Source organism: Rana temporaria, chromosome 11, assembly GCF_905171775.1.
Source record: "Rana temporaria chromosome 11, aRanTem1.1, whole genome shotgun sequence".
NCBI lineage: Eukaryota > Metazoa > Chordata > Amphibia > Anura > Ranidae > Rana > Rana temporaria.
In genome coordinates, this window is record NC_053499.1 from 125,428,454 (window position 1) to 125,452,232 (window position 23,779).

Below are 23,779 nucleotides of genomic sequence, written 5' to 3' on the forward strand. Positions count from 1 at the left end.
GCCGAGTTTGAATACTGCGCCGACATATACCGAGCGCAGTACACTCGGGTATAGTCGGCCAGTCTCGGCTCCTTCCGCGCTCACGTACAGGACTTCAGCGTGAGAGTTGCCGAGCCTGCCCGACAATACACATGTACTGCGCTCTGTATATGTCGGAGCAGTATTCAAACTCGGCGCGGGAAACGAGCGGCGAGGACGCCGCAGAAGGACGCCAGACCCGACGAAGAGGACACCCGAAGCCACAGACGGACCCCGGACCCGACGAAGAGGACACCCGAAGCCGCAGAAGGACGCCGGACCCGACGAAGAGGACACCCGAAGCCGCAGACGGATGCCGGACCCGACGAGGCCGCCGCGCAAGACACCAAAACTGTAAGTACAAAAAAACTTTTTTCCCACAGGATTCGGGCAACTTTAGGGGTGCGCGGTATACGCGGGAGCGTGTTATACCGCGATAAATACGGTATATATATGAAGACCATCTACATATACTTACAGAATACAGTATATATTCTTACATATCTTCAGTACATATCGTCTCTATAAAGGAAAAAAAGGGAAGAAAAAAGGAAAAAAAAAGAAAGGGTACTCCACTTTAGCTTATAGAACCGATCGGATGTTATTCCAAGCAAGAAAGAAAAGGAAAAAAAAAATCTCTAATAAAGTCCATTTTAATTGTCCATACCCCTCTACCTTTTTAGCTTCTGCTCTTACTAAACACAGGGGAGTATTGATTAGTGTTTATAAACGTAACAATTTTTTTGCAAAAAACAAATTTCAGACCCACAAGGTCACTATCTGCTTCTACAAGGCTTAGCACAGGGCTCAGAAATTACTATATGGCCCCTTTCACATGGGTGGACCGTTCAGGTCTGCCTGTCAGTTTTTTCAGCGGACCTGAACGGGCGCTCCATGCAAGTCTTTGGAGCGTCGGATGTCAGCGGTAACCATGTCCGCTGACATCCGATCCAATAAAATCAGACGAACTGATTCCATCTCTTCTGAAGGATAAGGATGACACTGGATGGAACTAAGCGCCTTGAGGCGATTCAGTTTGCATTTGTATCGCTATACAAGTTATTCACTCACTCAGGCAGGCAGGTGATTGTGCTAGCTGCAGTATTTTCATGTGGTGTACTGTCTGTGTCCTCTGTACTGTGTGCATCTAAAGCTACGTCAATAGATTTGCTGGTGCTTCTCATATTAATTCCTAAAGGCAGTAGAGCTGCACGATTCTGGGAAAAATGAGAATCACAATTCTTTTGCTTAGAATGAAGATCACGATTCTCTCACGATTCTTTTGTTAGCGTGCATTTTTGTGATTTCTATTTTTATTTTATTTACACGCACAGAGTATGTGCCTTGCTGCAGAACAGCCTATTAATTTGATAATGAATTGCCTGCCACCCCTCAATACATGCACCAAAGTGCATGGACCTTTTTTTTTAATGCCGCTGCATCAAAATGCATGGTGCTGTTGTTAGAATGAATGAATGAAAACTTATATAGCGCAGCACATGCGAACTTAATCGCCTCTGGGCGCTTGTTGTTCCTGTCTCCTTTGGTATCAAAAGAGATGAGTTAGCATGCATTTTTTATTTTTGTGATATTTTTTTTATTTACACACATTATATATATATATATTTATATAATGTGTGTAATGTCTGTCATTGGGATAGAAAGTGAGGTGCAATCTTCTGAACAGATGCGCACAGACAGCAAAACAAATGTTACAGGGGTGATAACCCCTCTCTATGTTTTCCAAAAAGCTTAAAAAATCGTTTTTTTTTGGCTGGAGCTACACTTTAAAAAAGTACCAGTTCAAAATTACAAACAGATTATACTTAACAACAAACCTACAGTCCCTGTCTTGTTTGCACTGCCTGTATACTGCTGTTAAAAGTATATAGGGCCAAAGGGTCTGGTAATGACCTGGGGGGCGGGGGAAACCCATGCTATTTTTCTCAATGATTTTCATCCATATTGCAGACATTACATTAAAGCCGCAAGAAGTTTTAAATTACTTTTTTCTTATAGTAACACCCAGCAGGTACGATATTTAAAGGAATTTTTCAATTATTTTTTTCACTTTAAGCATCATAAAATCACTGCTCCAGAAAAAAAGACTGTTTTTAAAACTTTTTTTCCATTGGTACATGTTCCCTGGGGCAAGACCCGGGTTCTCAAACCCGTTTTACGACAATAACTTGCATATTAGCCTTTAAAATTAGCAGTTTTGAATTCGAACGTTCGAGTCCCATAGACTTCAATGGGGTTCTAAATGTTCGCGCGAACGTTCGGTCCGTTCAAAGGTTCTGGTGCAAACCTAATGGGGGAGTGTTCGGCTCATCCCTAATCACAGGGAGTTACCAGCTGGAAGCCCATATGTCACTTTAGATTGTGGATTATGGACAATGGATTGTGGCACCAATCTATCTTTTTGTTTCATCTTTTCATATTATACTAAAATGCAGTACGATAAAGTTACACAACTCACAATTCTGGGAGCATTGTTCTGTTCCCACAACAACACATCTGTTTTCACTGTACAAAGAGATCATTATACAAAAAGTACATAGCCAATCAGTATAGGACAGTATTTTCATTGTGAAAGAGGAAATGATCATATGTAGCAAGCATTGGAAGACCAGGTTTGGCAAGTTTGGTTACTCAATAGTTTCATGGGAACCATGCAAAACATTGGCATCTATTTGGCACATTAGCAAACTATTTACATAATAAATAGTAAGTACGTTGATACTGACTTTGCCATCTTTTATGAGGGTAGATCAGTTTTTTCTGTAACTGTGGTTGTATCAGTAAAGCTTAGGCCTCGTACACACGACAGAGAATATGGGAAAAAAGGACGCCAATTTTGTTTGTGCCGAATCGCAAAAACTGACCAGGTCCTTTACCTGCATAATGGTCCGGGTCTTAAGTGGTTAATGCAGCCTAATCAGTGCCCATCAATGCAGCCTGATCAGTGCCCATCAATGCAGCTGGATTAGTGCCCATCATAGAGATTTATTTTAATGGTATTTATTCACCACTGGGTTTTTTTTTCTTGCTAAATAAACGAAAATAGACTAAAGATTTGGAAAAACATATTTTTTTTTTTTCTGTTATAAAATGTTGCATAAATTTAGGCAAAGATTCTCTATATCCAACCCACACGTCTCACTTCCCAATCTTGTGAAAGAGATCGTAAGATACGGTGAGCTGTCAAACCTAAAAATAAGGCCAAATCTGAAGCGATGAGCGTGGCAATGTCACCTCAGAAGTGCAAGATCATACAACAAAATTTGGGATTTAAGTGGAAGAATGCGCTAAAGTACTTGGGTATTCTGGGCCAGATTCATGTAGAATCGCGGCGGCGTAACGTATCGTAGTTACACCGCCGCAATTTTTCATCGCAAGTGCCTGATTCATCAAGCACTTGCGTGAAAAATTACGCCAGCGGCCTCCGGCGTAAGCCTGCGTAATTTAAATGGGCATGTGCCATTTAAATAGGCGCGCTCCCGCGCCGGACCTACTGCGCATGCTCCGTTTCGAAATTCCCACCGTGCTTTGCGCGCAGTGACGTAATTTTTTCGAACAGCGACGCGGCAAACGGCAAACGACGTGAATTTTTCAATTTCGATGCGGGAACGACGGCCATACTTTATACAGCAATACGTTTGCTGTGTAAAGTTAAGGCACCAAAAACGACGACTAACTTTGCGACGGGAAACTAGACTGGCGGCGACGTAGCGAACGCGAAAATCCGTCGTGGATCGCCGTAACTCCTAATTTGCATACCCGACGCTGGTTTACGACGCGAACTCCCCCCAGCGGCGGCCGCGGTACTGCATCCTAAGATCCGACAGTGTAAAACAATTACACCTGTCGGATCTTAGGGATATCTATGCGTAACTGATTCTATGAATCAGTCGCATAGATACTCTGAGAGATACGACGGAGTATCTGAGATACTCCGTCATATCTCCGCTGTGAATCTGGCCCAGCGATTCCAGCAAATATAAAGGAAACTTTTAAAACAAATTTCCCCCCACTCTTTAATTCTGTAAGAATGCTGCTCGAGAAATGGCAACATGGACTATACTCATGGTTCGGTCGAAACAACATAGTTAAAGCGGGGGTTCACCCTATCAACGCAAAAAAAAAAAAAAAAAATTATTTTACCATAAAATCAGGCATTGTAGCGCGAGCTACAGTATGCCTGTACCGATTTTTTTACCCCCGTACTCACCTTGTACTCGTACATCGAAGATACCGGGGAATGGGCGTGCCTATGGAGACGGAGGATGATTGACGGCCGGCTCTGGCGCGTCACGCTTCTCCGGAAATAGCCGAAATAGGCTTGGCTCTTCACGGCGCCTGCGCATAGCCTGTGCGCAGGCGCCGTGAAGAGCCGAGACCTACTCCGGCTGTCTTCGGGGAGAGTGACGTGCCAGGGCCGGCCGTCAATCATCCTCCCTCTCCATAGGCACGCCCATTCCCCGCGGGAGCCGAAATCTACAATGTACGATTACAAGGTGAGTCCGGGGTTAAAAAAATCGGGACAGGCATACTGTAGCTCGCGCTACAATGCCTGTCTCGATGGTAAAATCAAGTCAGTGAGGGTGAACTACCGCTTTAAGATGAGTATTTTGCCCAAAATTATGTATCTGTTTCAGACCCTACCGATAACTATTCCAGTGGCCTATCTCCGACAAATGAGCTCCCTTCTGATGAAATTTATATGGGCAGGGAAACGACCAAGGATAAAAAAAGAGGTGATGAGGATACCCAAGTGCTTTGGGGGGATGGCAGTCCCAGACATTGCCAAGTACTATCAAGCGGCCCATCTGACAAGATTGGTAGATTGGTGTGGGCACGGGTATTACAAACATTTTTTTTTATATTATTTTTTATTATTTATTTTTTATATTATATATTATTTTTTTTGGGGTAGGGGTGGGGAGGGGAAGGTAGGGTATATAAGGACAAGGGAACAGGGAGGTTTTAGGTGTATGAGAACAATACATTTAATTTAGAGACTTGGATAAGAAGGTTTAAGAAGTTTTGTTCACTAGTATAATATTATGGGAAAGGAGAGATATGGACATGCCTTTCTTGGTTGCTTTTTGTTTTTCGCTGTTTGGAGCGATAATATGTATATGACTATGTACTTCTTTCTTTTTTGTTATGACAATACCTCTTTGTGGCCTTGGATATAAAAATAAAAATAAATGATATGAAAAAAAAAAAAAATAGGCAAAGATGTATTCTGCGACATTTCTTTGGTAAAAAATAACCCAGTGTATAATATTTAGTCTGTAGAAACATTATAGAGTCTAAAAACGATGGTTTATAAATATTTAAAAATCATAAGTCATTAGTGAATTGAGTTTGGTGGTCTCAGCCCGGCTCCCGTTGGGTGTGCTATGCGAGGTAAGCCTGCGCTTAGTACACCCACCCACCTCCCACAAAAACCACCACACTTACACGTACTCGAAATTGGGTTAACATGCACACACTTTGACCACGCGGTCTCTAAAAAGAGAGGCGAAGGACTAATGGGGCTGGTTGAGCGGGCTAGATCCTCTCACTCCCTTATAGGGAGTCCCTCTGCCCCGTTGGGCTTCAAAGCGGAGCAGGTAGGGCGGGCTGTGTTTGAGGACCCCCTCACACACCCGCCATTGCCACCCGGGGCATGGAGAAAGGTGGCAGATTGCCTCTGGGGGAGGCCTGCCTACTCCCAACTCCTGCAGTCCGACTCCTCTCTCGAGTACACGCACAAAATACACTTAAAAAAAAAAAACTGACATACTCTCATTTCTTGATGCCCTAAAATGCCAGGGCAGTAGAAATACCCTCCAAATTACCCCTTTTTGGAAAGTAGGCAGTCCAACATATTTAGTAAGAGGCATGGTGAGAGTTTTGAAGTTTTTTATTTATTTTTAAAAAAATAAGTGGCGTCAACTCCAGCAGAGTTCAGTGGAATAGGCCCCCCAGCTAGCACAGCTGGGACCTCGTTGAACAAAAATAAAGAATCCCAACTTGTACTGCCCAGAAGGGCAGCAGCCCTTCAGGCTGGGATCTCCTCCTCCTGGACAAGAACCCAGCAGCTCCATTCGTCAGATTGTTTACATATGCTCATCACCTCTAGGGATTGGCTGGGACCACATACATTTCCATACTGTAAATTTGACTCTCCCAGCCCACTACCTTCCAGAACCATCTAGAAAACAGGGAAGCAACTAATCTCACAGCCTGTGAAACTCAGAGCAGACCAGAGTAATCACAAGCAGCTCCACTGATTACAGGAGAGAAGAACTACATTTACCTAACATAGGGCCAGATTCACAGAAGAGATACTGTGACGGTATCGGTATGATATCCCCGTCAACGTTCCCTTCTTCCCATAACGAAAATCACCCCAATATTCCACGAGGAGGGATATCCCTGGAATCGCCCAGAAAGCCACACATGAGACCAGCTTACTGCTTGAACAACACAGACTTTAATGTTATCACACACAGCTTATATGTCATTTCCAAAACTGTTACAATGACAAATCTCCGCCCCCCTCACACTGGGGCTTCCATACATATGAGTAGGTAGACACGACGGGGCCGATGCTGAAACACATTTCTTTAGACAATGACATCAATGACGCTGAGCACTAGCTGTACTGAATACATCAACCGGACCGCTCGACCCCGCATATAGAGAGATAATTACCACAATGAAGCAATCAGAATAATTAACACAAGCCACTTAAACCCAGCTCTCCTTCACACAACACAATAGATCAATTAACCTTTAGAAATAGTGAGGGGACATTAGCACATCAATAACCTGGCTAGCAGGGAGCAGTAAACTGAGACATACAGGCAAATGTATCACAATGGCCCCCCTTTTGCTCCCTGCTCCGGCAAACCCGGTTGGACCTTCCCTGGTCCAGTAGGGTTGACGGGTTCAGAGCTATTAGTCAGAGGTTAACTCCGTTTGGCATGACTGACCTCCCTTGGCAACTGCTTCAGACTCAGGTATGTCACCGGGTCGTCAGATCACACGCCGGTCAGTCCCCAAGTCTTTGTGCGATCTGCAAAGTCACCAGAAGTCAGTGTGAAGACAGCGAATGGGTCTGTGCGCCGCCGTCTAGGTGTCCCGCTATGGGAGGGGGCAGGTTATGGCTCTGAAGTGACAATCCCAGGAGATTCATAAAAAGAAAAAGTTATATTTGTTGAAATGCTGTAGCACTGGTGCTCAGAGTCCGGGGGAGGGGAATCAGAGCCCCATAAGGTCAGCCACCCCCTGCTCCCTCCGCAGCCGCCGGTTCTCCTCTTGGAGCTTCTCCAGCTCCATCTCCAGTTCATGCTGCTGTGACCTCAGGTGGTTGTTCTCCTCCTCCATGCGGCTTATGCACTCCTCCAGCTCTATGTACTCACGGATCAGCTCCTGCTTGCTCATGTCCTGCAGGCTCTCCACGTGGTCCTTCATCATCAGGAACTGGGTGGTGGTGTAAGGGGCCACCGGTGGGCCCTTGGCGAACATCTCGGCACGCATCTGGGACGCCCGCTGCGACTCCCTCTCCTCCAGTCGCTTCTTCTCCTCCCAGGTCAGCTTGTTATACGGCTTCCAGGACCTCTTCTTCTTGAAGGGTGGCCGGCGGTGCCTCTTTCTGCCCAGCTCCCTCCAGGGCCCCTCCGGCTCAGGGCTGTCGCCCATGACCAGCTGACAATGGTGTTCCCTGTTGTCCGTAATAACAGATTGTACCATGAGGGCTTCGTAAGGGGTGCCCAATGGTTCTTCCTGACCCAGCTCCTTTGGATCCCAAGCCGAGTCTACACAATGGGCTGCTGCTGGTGGGCGGTACCCAGGTTGAGACCAATTTGACCTGGTGTTGTCATTCATGGGGCAATTCTGCTTGAAGTGACCCAGCTGTTTGCACCGGAAGCAGCGTTGTTCGTTGCCCTCCTGGCGATGATAGCGAGGGCTAGATGTCACCGGTCTGTTAGGAGGTTGGTATCTAGCGGTTGGTGGGTGTGAGGGCACCGTTTGTGGTGGAGGTTGTTCCTGTGGTGTGACCTGGTTCGTCTTGCGAGTATCTGCATATTCATCCGCCAATTTCGCGGCCTCTGGTAGAGTCATGGGCCTGCGATCTCTCACCCAATCTTTGACGTCCGTCTGGATGTGATTGTAAAATTGCTCCAGGAGCATTAGTTGCAAAATGTCCTCTGCGGTGGTGGCCTGGCTGCTGTTAGCCCAGTTAGAGGCCGACCGGGACAATTGGCATGCCCATTCCGCATAAGAGTCTTTCGTGGTTTTGCGTGAGTCCCTGAACTTCTGTCGGTGGGACTCTGGGGTTACTGCATAACGAGCCAGGAGCACTTCTTTAACCCGGGCGTAGCTATGAATATCCTGATCTGGCACGGTCCGGAAAGCATCAGAAGCTTTGCCTGACAGTTTGCCTGACAATATTGCAACCCAGTCTCCTCTAGCTATTCGGTGCAGGTTACATTGTCGCTCAAAATCCGCCAGGAAGTTATCAATCTCACAGTCCTTTTCATCAAAAGCTTTAAAAGCGCTAAACGGAATCTTCCTTGCGTCTGCTGTGCTGTACTCACTGTTTGGAGAATGTGCGGCTGCTTGTTGGACTGCTGCCAGTTTTAACTGTAGTTCTGCGTCCCTTATTTGTTTATCCTTCTGTAGTTCTGCGTCCCTTATTTGTTTAGCCTTCTGTAGCTCCGCGTCTCTTATTTGTTTAGCCTCCTTCGCTAACAGGTCCATCACTTTCAGTACAACATCTGGCGTTGGGTTCGGGCCGAACCACGCTAGCTTCTCTCTCATTAGCTTGTTGGCTGGCGATTCCTCCTCCTGAATCACTGGTGTCTCCATCTCTTGTACTGCTGGCGTTGCTGCAATCCCGTCCTCCTGGTCTAGCTCCATTGATTCTGCTATGATGACCCGCTTGGTTTTGTTGCTAGCAATCCTTCCACGAACTTCCAGTAGTTCTTCCAGTGTCTGCTTGGAATCCGGGTGTGAAGGGGAATAGAAGGGAAAAATCCCACTGCTACCAACCAATTGTGACGGTATCGGTATGATATCCCCGTCAACGTTCCCTTCTTCCCATAACGAAAATCACCCCAATATTCCACGAGGAGGGATATCCCTGGAATCGCCCAGAAAGCCACACATGAGACCAGCTTACTGCTTGAACAACACAGACTTTAATGTTATCACACACAGCTTATATGTCATTTCCAAAACTGTTACAATGACAAATCTCCGCCCCCCTCACACTGGGGCTTCCATACATATGAGTAGGTAGACACGACGGGGCCGATGCTGAAACACATTTCTTTAGACAATGACATCAATGACGCTGAGCACTAGCTGTACTGAATACATCAACCGGACCGCTCGACCCCGCATATAGAGAGATAATTACCACAATGAAGCAATCAGAATAATTAACACAAGCCACTTAAACCCAGCTCTCCTTCACACAACACAATAGATCAATTAACCTTTAGAAATAGTGAGGGGACATTAGCACATCAATAACCTGGCTAGCAGGGAGCAGTAAACTGAGACATACAGGCAAATGTATCACAGATACGACAACGTATCTCCTGATACGCCGTCGTATCTCTGTGTTGTCTCTGTGTTACGGCCGTCCTAACTATGCGACTGATTCATAGAATCACGCATAGCTAGCCCTAAGATCCGACAGGTGTAATTAAATTACACCGTCGGATCTTAAGGATGCAATTCTAGGCCGGCCGCTAGGTGGCGAGGCCATTGCGGTCGGCGTAGAATATGCAAATGACTAGTTACGGCGATCCCTGAACGTCCGCGCTGCCCATCGATCTAACTTTACGTCGTTTCCGTCGAGTTACACCGCGTAAAATTAGGGCTGAGCCCTAGTTGTTCTAAGCCATGTTAAGTATGGCCCGCGTTGAAATTTAAAAAACCACGTCGTTTGCGTAAGTCGTCCGTGAATGGCGCTGGACGCCATTTACGTTAACGTCTAAACAAATGACGTCCGTGCGACGTCATTTAGCGCAATGCACGTCGGGTAATTTACCCGACGGAGCATGCGCAGTACATTCGGCGCGGGAATGCGCCTAATTTAAATGGTGCCCGCCCCATTTGAATTGGGCGGGCTTGCGCCAAACGCATTTACGTCGCACCGCCGCAAGTTTACAGGTAAGAGTTTTGAGAATCAGGCACTTACGCTGTAAACCTGCGGCGGTGTAACGTAAATCAGATACGTTATGCTGCCGTGGAGCAACGTAATTGTATCTGAATCTGGCCCATAGCACCTATCTAGGAGGGTGCAACACAGCTAAAATTGTTTGTACAAATAATCTATCTTAGTAGATGAATGTCGATTGATTGATATGAGGAGCTGGAATATTCTGCCCCTTTTCCGCCAAAAAAATAATCTTTGTTATGTCTTTTTCCCATAATAAGATAATCGAATGATCGCACACAATATACATACACAGTTCCTGTGCTGTAATAATAATTTCAATATCATTTGGCACCATCACTTGTATTTTTAACACAGAAGATGCCTATTGTCTGTTAAATAATGTTTTCTGCTAAAAGATCGTTCACCCAAGGAATCAGCCACAAGTCTGCCAATCAAATGTTTCAAGTCTCTGAGTGGAATATCATATTACTTCACAACTGGCAACACAAAGAACGCTGGTACAGAAAAGAGGATTTTTGTAAGAATAAATATTGATGGGTTTTGTAATAATAAACGTCAGTTTATTTCTGTGGCATGTGAGTATATGCATAATTTGAATTCCGGAAGGTTATGTTTTGAATTATGATGCAAATACTGAATCTTAAAATCAGAAATAAAAGTTAGCTGAAAATATGGTAAGATTTAACCTCCCTGGCGGTATGATTCTTTCAGGAAAAAGGTGCTGAAAGCGGTACCATTATTTGCAAGGAAATTTGGCGTTTTATACTGTAGGCCTGTAATTCTTAGGAATAACTCGCTTAAATCTGTCCAAACAGTCTAGTAGGGATCCCTGGTATGAAATTTTTTAAAAAACAAAATTATAAATTAGAATATAATAAATAATTATAAATAATTATAACAAAATAATAATATAATTATAATTAAAATTATTCAATAATGTAATCAACTCAAAATCACTGAAATTTGCTCAGTTGCAGAATTGTCGCTGTCATTACTTTTATTTTTTTATGACGAATTTCCCCACAAATCGCTATCGCACAATTCTGCAAGTGATTATAATTTATTATCGCTGTTTTCTAGCTGCTCTAAAACCGTTTTTGACATAAAAAGACACTTTTGGTTGCTATGGACAATCTACAGTTTGCAGGGAGAAAGAAAGGTTTTTATTATATAAAAGTACATGTAGGGCACTGGGCAGACCACTAGGGACAAGGGGGTGTGTATTTTTTACATACAGTACTGTAATCTATAAGATTACAGTATACGGTATGTAATGTGTTTGTTTACGTTTTTGAATTTGGCGCCGTTCTCCGCTCCCGTGTGTCGTAACGATCCGGGACGACGGCGCGGCTATTTGTTTATAGCCGCTCCGTCGCGATCGCTCCCCGGAACTGAAGAACGGGGAGAGCCGTATGTAAACACGGCTTCCCCGTGCTTCACTGTGGCGGCTTATCGATCGAGTGATCCCTTATATAAGGGAGACTTGATCGATGACGTCAGTCCTACAGCCACACCCCCCTACAGTTGTAAACACACACTAGATGAACCCTAACTCCTACAGCGCCCCCTGTGGTTAACTCCCAAACTGCAACTGTCATTTTCACAATAAACAATGCATTTTAAATGCATTTTTTGCTGTGAAAATGACAATGGTCCCAAAAATGTGTCAAAATTGTCCGAAGTGTCCGCCATAATGTCGCAGTCACGAAAAAAATCGCTAATCGCCGCCATTAGTAGTAAAAAAAAAATAATTAATAAAAATGCAATAAAACTATCCCCTATTTTGTAAACGCTATAAATTTTGCGCAAACCAATCGATAAACGCTTATTGCGATTTTTTTAACTAAAAATAGGTCGAAGAATACGTATTGGCCTAAACTGAGGGAAAACATTTTTTTATATATGGTTTTGGGGGATATTTATTATAACAAAAAGTAAAAAATATTGCATTTTTTCAAAATTGTCGCTTTATTTTTGTTTATGGCGCAAAAAATAAAAACCGCAGAGGTGATCAAATACCACCAAAAGAAAGCTCTATTTGTGGGGAAAAAAGGACGCCAATTTTGTTTGGGAGCCACGTCGCACGACTGCGCAATTGTCTGTTAAAGCGACGCAGTGCCGAATCGCAAAACCTGGCCTGGGCATTTAGCTGCCTAAAGGTCCGGGGCTTAAGTGGTTAAAGAGGAGCTTCAGTCAGGTTTGTGAAAATTAAAAGTCAGCAGCTACAAAATCTATACCCCTACTGAAGAAGTCAATGCTTTGACGATACGTGTCTAGGGGATGGAGCCTGCGTATTGACGTTATATCACGGCCATCTTGAGACCTATTGTGTCCAAAATGTGTTTTCAGCTTGCACAGCTTACAGCCTGAGAGCGATAAACAATCCTCAGGTCAGTTGCATTGTTTGCTTATTGCCTTAGTTACAGATGGATGAACTCCATGAACAAAATATTTGCTAAGAGCGGGAAGTTCCTGGCTGTCCGAAACCCAGAAAATTGTCTGTTCGAATACAGACTATTCAGCAGTATTTTTCCTGTCTCTGTTGTCACGTTGACTAAAAAAAATAAAAATCTTGGAAAAAAAAAATCTCTTGAATATTATGTTGTAGAGCTAAAAAGATTGGAGGTAAAGGAGACTCAAATTTGCCAACATCCCTAAATTAACATGCAATTCCACCACCATTGGGACTATAGGTAATATCATCAAAATATATCTATAAAACATTTTTGTTTTCATTATTAATTTATTTTATTATCATAAAAAGATATACAAAGTTAAACTCACATGATGGCTGATATTTTGTGCCTCATGGCAATTTTATTTACAATATGTGTACATTATGCAGTATACCGAGCTTTCTTCCGTGAATGATCATACATATAAAGAGACATAAGGATTGATTTACTAAAGACTAATAGACTGTGTACTGCAAGTTCAGTTGCTCCAGAGCTTAGTAAATGAGGGAAATCTCTGCTGACTTCTATCATCCAATTATGTGCAAGCAAAAATGAAGTGTTTGTTTTCTAGCATGTAATTGGGTATTCTTTGCAAATTGAAGCTTCACATCATTTACTAAGCTCAGAAGCAACTGCACTTGCAGAGTGCAGACTATTTGCCTTTAGTAAATCAAACCATGTGATTTTAGTTGTGGCTGGTCTATTTTCTTGTGTTTTTAAGTTTACCTTTGTACATTTGGCTATGGAGTGGTTTCTGTGTAAAGCCGTCCCCGCCGCGAAAAGACAGTGGCCCGGATTCAGGTAGAATTGCGCATTATTTACGGAGGCGCAGGGCAACTTTTTTGCCCTGCGCCCCCGCAAATTTGCTCCGCTGCCCTTGATTCACGGAGCATAAGCTTTTTCGTAAATTGCGTGGGCGCGCCGGCAAAATGCCCGGCGCAAGAGCACGCAATTTAAATGATCCTGTAGGGGGCGGGAATCATTTAAATTAGGCGCGTTCCCACGCCGATCGTAGAGCGCATGCTCCATCGGGAAACTTTCCCGACGTGCATTGCGGCAAATGACGTCGCAAGGACGTCATTTGCTTCAAAGTGAACGTGAATGGCGTCCAGCGCCATTCACGATTCACTTACGCGAACTACGTAAAATTCAAATTTCGCGACACGGGAACGACGGGTATACGTAACATGGGCTGCCCCTGCTAATAGCAAAATGGCGAAAACCGCCGTACGTAAACGACGTAAATTACGTACGCAGAGCTCGCGCAACGTTGTGAATCGGTGTTAGTATGCAATTTGCATACTATACGCTGAGCACAACGGGAACGCCACCTAGCGGCCATCGCAAGAATGCAGCCTAAGATATGCGGGGCATAAGAGCCTTATGCCGCTCAGATCTTAGGCTGCAGTCGGCGTAACGAGGTTCCTGAATCAGGAGCACTCGTTACGCCGGGGCAAGTAAGCAATTGCGCTGTGTAACCTATGGTTACACAGGCGCAATTGCTTCTTGAATCTACCCCAGTGATTATTGCTAGCGGCTATAGAAGGTAAAGCCTGGCATGCTAGTTGTACTGGTACTTTCAGCCTGCCCAGACACGGTTCAAATTTCTGCTGAGATTCAAACTGTGTATGGCCTTTGTCATGTTTTGGTGTGTTTGAGCAGGGCTGGTGCTACCACTAGGCAAACTAGGCAACCGCCTAGGGTGCACTGCTGCCTATGGTGCCCAAAAACTGCTGTTTCTACTCTCTTCTCTCTGCAGCAAGCAACTAAGTTTCAGCATCAGCAGGCAGCCGCCACTCCATTCGCACATAGTGTCAGAGGCGCAGTGGCGGACTATGTCTGTGTCCCAACTCCTGAATAAATGGAAGCAAGCAAACATTAATTGATGGGCACTGGTGAGTGAGTGAGTGAAGAGACTTGTAAAGCGCAACACATACAAACTGAATTGCCTCTGGGCGCTGTATCCATTTCATGGGTAAGGAACCCCTTGACCTCAGAAGAGATGGGTTTTAATCTTTCTCCTGAAGGCCAAGTGGTCTAACTCCAGTCGGATGGTGGTTGGTAGTGCATTCCACAGGCGAGGTCCCTGGACTGCAAATCTTCGATCTCCTTTGGACTTGTATCTGGCTTTGGGTATTTGGAGTAGGTTTTGATTGGTGGATCGCAGAATGCGATTGGGGTTATGGGCTTTTATTTTTTCGCATAGATATTGGGGGGCGTTTCCTTGAATACACTTATGTATTAGACAGAGTGCCTTGAAAGTGATTCTGTCTTTTACTGGCAACCAATGAAGGGATCTGGTAGGCTGCATTTGATAGGCACTGGTGAGGCTGCATTTGATAGGCGCTGGTGAAGCTGCATTGATGGGTGCTGGTGGGGCTTCATTCGATGGGTGCTGGTGAGGCTGCATTGATGGGCACTGGTGAGGCTGCATTTGATGGGTGCTGGTGAGGCTTCATTCGATGGGTGCTGGTGAGGCTTCATTCGATGGGTGCTGGTGAGGCTGCATTCGATGGGTGTTGGTGAGGCTGCATTCGATGGGTGTTGGTGAGGCTGCATTTGATGGGCACTGATGGGCTGCATTTGATGGGCCCTTCATTAAAAAAGTGGGGTATACATGGGCGGGGCAAATGGGGTGGAGGAAGGGGGGGCGGCAAAATGAGGTTTTGCCTAGGGTCAGGGCCGGCGCTAGCGCAAGGCAACTATGGCGCTTGCCTTACGGCGCCAGCGCCGCCAGGGAAACAGGGCGGAGAACTCAGGACGGCTGCGCTGGGTGCAGTTCACCCAGGTGCCACAGAGGTGGTGGCGCTCAAGCGCCAGAGTGATCACTGCTCCCCTCCCTCCTCCTCCTCTCCTTGTCGGCGTCTCTCTGCACCAACCAGTCACTGTAAGCCGCGGCGCCAGCCAGTCACCGAGTCTTGATCTTCTTCTCCACCCAGGCGGCGCGGCTCCACACTGTCCTCTTCAGCTGCCGCCCGGGTGGGGTTGTTTGTACTAATAGAGGGAAAACCAACCGTGTGTAGGGGGAAAAAAGCAGGTTCTCGGTTTCCCCCACGGTTTTCCCGGCTGACTTTCTGGTGTCACAGCTGGGATGTGTCCTGTGTGTAATGTTCTTCTGACATTAGGCTCCCTTTGTCAAGTTTGCTATATTGATATCTTGAAAGCAGTGGTCTAGCATCACTGGCCTATTAGGACTGAACCACTTGCTTGGATCGATCAAACTGATAAATTGTAAATAATTCCAGACTATAATTATATATAATTTTATATAATCGTAAAGTGCACATAAACCCTAATTATATTTTTTTCAGAAAGTTTGCCTTCATGTCTCACTGTATACGTTTTTTTATTAAGCAAATATTTTTCTTGTGTATATATTACAAAGATTCTTTACCTAGAAATTCTGCAGTAAGGGCACTTGTTGTTGCAGGCTGACAGCACAAGGATACTGCCTCGTAATGCGCAGCAGTGTTGTCATCCTGCAGGGTGCGCACTCCTTTATTTGGTCATGGGGCTATTTTCATTAATTACTGCACCCTGCTGCTGGATTTTCTTTCATGTGCTTCTGACTGGATCCATCCATCCCAGATCTTCACACCAGGAGCTGCAGGATACTCCTTGTTTCACTGCCTTTGTTATCCTTCATTATGGACCTTTATAATGGTTTCTGAAGCATTGAGTATGCTATGTACATTTATTGTGCATGAAGTTGTGTGGGCTACCTATCGGGTGTATCTGGCAGCCCAGTGGCCAACAAATGGAGTTGGGAAAGCTCAGAGCGACTAACAAATTAGTTAGTTATTTTTGCTTAACTTAAACAAAAAATATTCATGTATGAATTGGTCAATTATGAATTCTGTGCAAAAAAAATTAATAGTGAATTAAGTCACAACTAAAGGAATCAATGATTTAGTAAGAATGAAGAGTGCAAACTCTGGTGCAGCTGTGCATGGTAAGCAATCAGCGTCTAACTTCTAACGTGCGCCACCCCTCTCTGCCAATCCCTTCACTGGATTGCAATTGCACAACAAATAAAATAAAAACACTATCAATAACATACAAAACTATTTACAACTGTGCCCAGAGGTACATCAGCAACCCTATCTCCAAATATCACCCAAACTGTCCTCGATACTCCTCTCAAGACCTACTGCTCTCTAGCTACCTTGTCTCCTCCTCCCATGCTTGCCTCCTTAACTTCTCCAAAGCCTATCCCTGAAATAACGTCGGTATATCGCTATTAATTGTATTAATAATCGATATTCATATTGATGAGAAAAGTTCCAAGAAAATCCGTTCCGTTCTTGTGTAAAAACTCCAAAATGTATTTAATGATAAAATAGTAAAATATCACATGAATATCATCAATTGTAGAATATAAAAATAGCATCAATAAGTTTCTTAATCTTGAAATGAAAGTTGCAAATATATATCTTTGTGTGTGTGTGTGGCTATGTCAGCCTTCTTCTAAGTGTGAGAGCTTGATCTACCATGTCAGCTCATTTCCAAGTGTGAGCTTGAGTGTGTGTCGCATTCAAGAGAAGAGAGAGCCCAAATATAACCTACCCCCACCCTTCTAAAAATACGTCATGTAACGGTTCATTTTTGACTTGTTCTACAAAAAACGCGCCAAATTCAAATCTTCCTTAGAAGAGAAAGAGAGGGTCAATTACTCTCAAATTCCTGAGGATAGGGCTGTAAGCTGTGAATAAGTAGCTACATTTTAACCTATATAAGACAAATGTCCTTTAACATCTAAATCAAATATACATATATATATACATACATATATATATATACATAGAAATACTGTAGTCTACAGAAAGAATTATATTCCTAACTAAAATACGTTTACATCTTACAACATGTAACCTTATATCTTCATTTGCCATGATGGGGGAAGGTAGGATGTCTATATGAAGCCAGCTAGGCTAATGACAACCATATGCCAGTTATACCATAGAAGCTTATGAACTATATACTTGAATATATAACAAATGATATAATTCACTTTTCCAAATCCAGACACTATATGGAATACTTTAAATATATCCAAGTCCATTATTCTCAAAGACCCAACTCCATTCATTCATGTGTTAATATTGTTAATAGATGAATATTAGATATTAGATTAAAGAAAATCTTTATAACAATTCCCTCTCAAAATGATTGATTAACAATCTTTCATTTTCCATCTAATCTCATTCATAATCATTTGCTTCACATATGTATCCATTCATATAAATCTTAAGATAATTGACTTGAATATATTCTCAATTTCAATTCCACATAAGGAAAAGTGATTTCAAAAAAACTTTTGCTTCATGTACCATAAAATATTTTTTTATACCTTATTAATTTCTTCTTCCATTTGTCATAAAATCAACCCCCTTAATATTCCTAAATTCATGAATGTAACATAGTTGTACAATACTTTGAAGTATGAATGTCACTTCAGAAATATATGTTTCATATTTTCCCTCCAAATTATGTTCAGTATATTTAACTATAATCCATACAATATTTCTAATAACCTTGTCAAAATGTAAATATAAAATATGTTCCTAACTTCAATTTGTTCATATGTGTGAGATGACTTCAAAACTAAATGCATATTACAAGGTAAAGTTAATCCTAACTTGTTTATGTACCTTTAAGAAACATGTACTCTATCTTAATTAACACAAGATGTTCCTACTAACTAGACTTCATTGTAAAAAAGTTTAACCCTTTCAACTCTGAAAGTACACTACATGTGTTTTAAAAATTGGTGTGTAACAAATATCTTTTCTTGATATGAAAAACATATCTCGTCACATAAAAAGTTCATATATAAAAACTACAATATATCTGATGGATAAAATTATATCATCAGTCGTCAAAAATAAAAAGTCAATTGTTTTTAGAAATTTCCCTCTCATTAGAGGTATTGATTCTTCTTTCTTTTTCTTCCTCTTGTACTCCTGTACTGTAAAGTTGAAAAACTTTATTGAACATAAAAAGACAACAATAATTATGACAAATGAATCTCATATGTCATCTTCTCCCAGAACTATTTTCTTAAGTTTCAAAGGGCTTGTTTGCATCTGGAAGATCTTAGAAATATGACATTTCTCTTCTTTTGGTGACTCATGAGTCAGATTCTGTAAAAGAATGCAGCATCAATTTTTTTGAATGAAAAAATACATTTTATATATCCTAATATTTCATCATGACATGAAAAACATATTTTGATTATAACATTTGTAATTGCCTTACTTGACTTTATTTTTCTTAAACTAGGCCTATACTTCTTATACTATTTTCTGTGTATTTTAAATATTACAAGACGCAATTTCTCTTTTTTTGTCATGACTCAAAACATTGTTTTAACAAACACAGAAATGTTTTCAATCAACCCAGAGGACTGAAATGAAATATATCCATTCACTTCTGCCCTACAAATTTCAGAGTAATGCGTGCTGTACTGTAATTTTTATCTTCCAATTCAGCATTTTCTGTAGAATTTTGGCTGAATGATATTTTTTTTAGTAGCACATAGAATAACCTGCTGAATGCATCTTGATATCATCAACAAATACTGGCTTAAAACCTCTCTCAGCAGTTCTAAAAACATCCTTTTGTACACTTTGCTGAACATGTTCTGTTATTAAATCTACCTGTATAGATTTAGATTTTAACGTTTTAACAAATGGGCAATATCTGTCATATAATTCTCCTGAATTAATTCTCTGTAGGAGAAGTTTTAGTGATTGATCAGATGTCGGTAATATGATCTGACTAGATCTCACAATCTTTTCTGTTACTTTAACTGCAAAATAAAGACTTAATAATTGCTTAGTATGTGCATCAAATGTCTTTTCCATATTTGTCAAACCTCTGGAGAAATATCCTATTATTTTCTGTTTACCGTTTTTTAATTGTGACAAAGTAACTGAAATCGAATTCTCTGATAAATCAGTGTACAATCTCACAGATGGACCAATTTCAATTGTACTCAATGAATGAGCATTCCGCACATCCCATTTCAACATTTTAAAGGCATCTGTCTGGGGTTGACCCCATTTATCAAACACATCATCTTTTTCTCTCAACAAATCAAATAATGGTTTAACTTTATCATCATACTTCTGTAAAAACTCTTTGCAACACTTTATTTCGTTCAAAAATTTATGTAATGCCTTGTAAGATGTTGGAACTGGAAAAGCAGAAACTTTTCTGATTTTTTCCTGTGATAATCTTCTATGTCCATGACTAATTTGCATGTGCATGAATATTACATGACTTCTCATCAATTGAACTAGTTCAGTATTCAGTTTCAGCCCTGCTGTTTCTAATAGCGAAAATAACTCTGACAAAAGATTAATGTGCTCTTCTGTAGTTTCTGTGGTCAACAAAAACTTGTCCACATGCTGGAAAATACATTCTGGTCTAGAGAATTTAGATAATACTTCCTGCAAACTCTCATGTACTATGCCATCACTAATGTCCAATCCTGGAATTAATCTAGTGAATGCATAGGTTTCTTTATTAAAGCTGAATGCAAGTTTATATTGACAGCTTTTAGTTAATGGTACTGAAAACGTACTGTTGGCTATTTCCAATACAGAAAATATTTTAGCCTTGGCATCCATGTGTGACATTAAATTTAAATCAGGAATAATAGGTGTGTCATTTGTAATGCACTTATTCAATGCTCTTACATCAACTGATAACATATACTCATCATCAGCATTCTTGATAGGCCAAATGCAATTATTTACCACAGATCGTGTTTTCTTTAATATTCCTTGCTGTAAAAATTCTTGTACAATGTCAAAAACTGGACCTATTGCTTCTTGTGGCAACTTATTTTGACTTTGAGGTTTGGGATCTTTTCCTTCAATATCAATTTCAATATCTTTAAACACACCTGTGTCATTTTTGGTCTGACTCCAAAGACTTTTATGTGTTTGAACCAATTTCTCCAATACAAGATTGGCTTTTGTATGAGGCCATTTAAAATCTGAAGACATGTCAGCGACTGCTGTAGAAATGTTCCCAACATTACTGTAAATAGACTGATCTATTAAAATTGGAGCAACATAATTGAATGTTGGAGAAGTTAAAACTTCTTTTTTCCTTGATTTAGTCAATGGAAGTAATCCATTTATCTCATTGTCAGTATTGTTTGTCTTATTGATTGAACCGTCATTAACAGTCAATGTACTGATCTGCTTGACTTCTGAGGCATAAGGCAAGTCAATCGACTTTGAACAAGGATGAACAAATTGCTCAAAATGTTCCTCCTTTCCTAATTCCAATGTTTTTTCTTTGTGTACATATCCACTTTCTTTACTCTGAAAGCAATTAGCATTTCCTGTCTGCTCAATTCTGTCTGTGACGTGAATCTCATCATATCTGGGTGTGGCCATACAAGTGGCAACTCTGATTTCTCCATCTTTTCTTTGTGTGTTTAAACTCTGTCTATCTAGACTTTCTGTACATATTGTATCTTTATTCATTACTTTAGTTTTAAACAAAACTTCAAGTTCCTGGTCATATTTTCCAATTGACCGCTTTACCGGCACAACAGACTTTTTCTTAGAATCATCACTATCATTACTGTAGCTTAACTCTGCTTTAAACATTACATTATTCTGTAATTCCAACAACTGAATATCTTTTATTTGAATTGCACTTTGCAAATCATCTATTTGTTCAGTCAAAATTGAACATTTAGTACATAGACTATTGTCCTTCCCTGTTGCACAATTATCATTCCTTTCAGGAGCTAAAATCATTGCATCAAAAACTTTAACAAGCTTCATCAAATTCCTAATCTGTTTGCTGAATTTCTTAAAAGTAAATTTTGACTTTTGGATCTCAATATTAGATTGTAAGCATTCATTGAACATGTACCTCCATAATTCATCATCTTTAACAAATTTTGGCAGATTTTTGAATTCTAAATTACTCTCACTAGATAATTCATTAATAAAATCCATTACTTACCAATTTAGGACGACTTCTTTCGCGCTTTCCCTCTCTTTACGGGAAATTACGTCATCAAGAAACAGGATTTTCTTACGTGTGTAAACTTCTTCACCAAATAATTCTATGTTTCCAGATCCATTCGATGATGCTGAAAGTTCATTCGTTTTTATTTCTCCTTGAAGCTTGTCTGCATGATCAATGCTTGTTTTCCCTCTCGACAAGCGATAGGAGAAATAATTCAAAAACGTTCGATATTCAAGCAAATCGATTCTGGCTAAGGCTCGCCATTGAAATAAAGTCTGTATATCGCTATTAATTGTATTAATAATCGATATTCATATTGATGAGAAAAGTTCCAAGAAAATCCGTTCCGTTCTTGTGTAAAAACTCCAAAATGTATTTAATGATAAAATAGTAAAATATCACATGAATATCATCAATTGTAGAATATAAAAATAGCATCAATAAGTTTCTTAATCTTGAAATGAAAGTTGCAAATATATATCTTTGTGTGTGTGTGTGGCTATGTCAGCCTTCTTCTAAGTGTGAGAGCTTGATCTACCATGTCAGCTCATTTCCAAGTGTGAGCTTGAGTGTGTGTCGCATTCAAGAGAAGAGAGAGCCCAAATATAACCTACCCCCACCCTTCTAAAAATACGTCATGTAACGGTTCATTTTTGACTTGTTCTACAAAAAACGCGCCAAATTCAAATCTTCCTTAGAAGAGAAAGAGAGGGTCAATTACTCTCAAATTCCTGAGGATAGGGCTGTAAGCTGTGAATAAGTAGCTACATTTTAACCTATATAAGACAAATGTCCTTTAACATCTAAATCAAATATACATATATATATACATACATATATATATATACATAGAAATACTGTAGTCTACAGAAAGAATTATATTCCTAACTAAAATACGTTTACATCTTACAACATGTAACCTTATATCTTCATTTGCCATGATGGGGGAAGGTAGGATGTCTATATGAAGCCAGCTAGGCTAATGACAACCATATGCCAGTTATACCATAGAAGCTTATGAACTATATACTTGAATATATAACAAATGATATAATTCACTTTTCCAAATCCAGACACTATATGGAATACTTTAAATATATCCAAGTCCATTATTCTCAAAGACCCAACTCCATTCATTCATGTGTTAATATTGTTAATAGATGAATATTAGATATTAGATTAAAGAAAATCTTTATAACAATCCCATCCTTTGGAACTTCCTACCCATATCTGTCTGGGTATCTCCTACTCTGTTCACTTTTAGGTGATCCCTGAAAACTAATCTCTTAAAGCGGAGTTCCAGACTTTTTTTATGTTTATTAAAAGTCAGCAGCTACAATAAGCATAGTTGCTGGCTTTTAACCTCCCTGGCGGTATGATTCTGTCTGGAATTACATACCAAAAGCGGTACAATTATTTTGCAAGGAAATTTGGAGTTTTATACTGTAGGTCTGTAATTTTTAGAAATAACTCACTTAAATCTGACCAAGCAAGAGTCTTGTAGGCATCCCGGGTATGATTTTTTTTTTAAAACAAAATTATAAATTATAATATAATAAATAATTATAAATAATTATAACAAATGATAATATAATTATAATAAAAATTATTCAATAATGTAATCAACTCAAAACCAATGACATTTTCTCAGTTGCAGAATTGTCGCTGTCATTATTTTTTTTTTTTTATGACGAATTTCCCCACAAATCGCTATCGCACAATTCTGCAAGTGATTATAATTTATTATCGCTGTTTTCTATCTAAAACCATTTTTGACAAAAAGGGACACTTTTGGACAATCTACAGTTTTTAGGCAGAAATGACATTTTTTATTTTATAAAAGTACATGCATGGCACTGGGCAGACCACTAGGGACAAGGGGGGTGTGTATTTTTTACATACAGTACTGTAATCTATAAGATTACAGTATACTGTATGTAAAGTGTTTGTTTACTTTTTTGAATTTGGCGCCGATCTCCGCTCCCGTGCATCGTAACGTCGCAGGGAACGGAGATCGGCGGCACACGGGGAGACTGTGAATCGAGCGAGGAGGTCCCGCTCGCTCACACAGCGGGGTGGCATCGCTGGATCCAGGGACAAGGTAAGTAACTTG

General features: G+C 41.1%; 1 long non-coding RNA gene across 1 annotated transcript; it reads right to left on the reverse strand.

Annotated features, from left to right (window-relative positions):
• Positions 1–16,967: 16,967 nt before the first annotated feature.
• On the reverse strand, positions 16,968–22,864 carry LOC120917629. The gene is made up of 2 exons (XR_005744221.1): positions 21,661–22,864; positions 16,968–18,809 (listed from the first exon to the last, which is right to left on the reverse strand). It is a non-coding gene; the product is annotated as an uncharacterized LOC120917629 (long non-coding RNA).
• Positions 22,865–23,779: the final 915 nt, after the last annotated feature.